Genomic DNA, 1263 nt, shown 5'->3' with positions numbered 1-1263 from the left:
CCTGGTCTATGTACAGGTTTCTCATGAGCATGATTAAGTATTCTGGAATTCTTATTCTTCTCAAAGTTATCCCTAATCTGTCATGATCCATACCATGGAATGGTTTTGCATTGTCAATGAAATGTAAGTAAACATCTTTCTGGTATTCTTTGCTTTCAGCTAAGATTCATCTGACATCAGCAATGATATCCCTTATTCCATGTCCTCTTCTGAATCCAACTTGCATTTCTGGAAGTTCTCTGTCAATATACTGCTGCAACTGTTTTTGAATTATCTTCAATAAGATTTCACTTGTGTGTGATATGAATGATATTGTTTGATTAGCTCCACATTCTGTGGGATCACTTTTCTTTGGAATGGGTACAAATATGGATCTGTTCCAGTCAGTTGGCCAGATAGCTCTGTCTTCAAAATTTCTTGCCATAGACAAGTGAGCACATTCAGTGAGGAATCTGTGTGTTGAAATATTTCATCTCACCAATTCAATTAGTGAAACTTCAACTTCTTCCTTAAGTACCATTGGTTCTTGATCATATGCCACCTCCTGAAATGGAGGAACATCAGCCAATAATTTTTTGGTACAGCAACTCTGTGTTTTCCTTCCATCTTCTTTTGCTGTTTCTGCATCATTCACTATTTTGCCCGTATAACCTTTGATATTGCAACTTGAGGTTTGAATTTTTTCTTTAGAAATGCTGAACTTATTCTTCTCTTTTGGTTTTCCAACTCTAGGTCTTTTCATATTTCATTGTAATAGTTGACTTTGTGTTCTTGAGCTGCCCTTTGAAATATTCTGTTCAGCTCTTTTATCTTGTCATTTCTTCCATTCACTTTATTTAATTATTCATTTTTTTATTTTAAGAGTTTGTTTCATATTCAAAATTATGTGTGCATTTAGTTTTCACTTCCTATTTACTATGCCCAATCGTAACCCAGTCTGCCTAAGGCACTTGACTGCTAACAAGAAGGCTGGTGGTTGAAACGTATCAGCACTCCTTGGAAGGAAGTTTGGGCAATCTACTTCTGCAGTGATACCACCTTGGAAACCCAAGGAAGGGTCTCTATGAGTTGAGTCTGACTCGACAACACATAACAACCACAACAACATTGAGGTTTTGGATTTTGTTTCATGTTTTTCCTCCCACTTTATCCAGGATCTCCAGATTTAATCCTTTCCTGAGTGATTGGCATTGGTAGCTAGGCACCATCTAGTTCTTCTGGTCTTGAGGGCCATCGTGTCCTACGGCTGATTGCTTCCAAATG

Source organism: Orycteropus afer, unplaced genomic scaffold (genome assembly GCF_000298275.1).
Source record: "Orycteropus afer afer isolate SDZICR_OR568_19922 unplaced genomic scaffold, OryAfe1.0 scaffold01182, whole genome shotgun sequence".
Lineage (NCBI taxonomy): Eukaryota > Metazoa > Chordata > Mammalia > Tubulidentata > Orycteropodidae > Orycteropus > Orycteropus afer.
The sequence above is the reverse complement of the archived record's forward strand: the minus strand, read 5'-3'. Positions refer to the sequence as shown.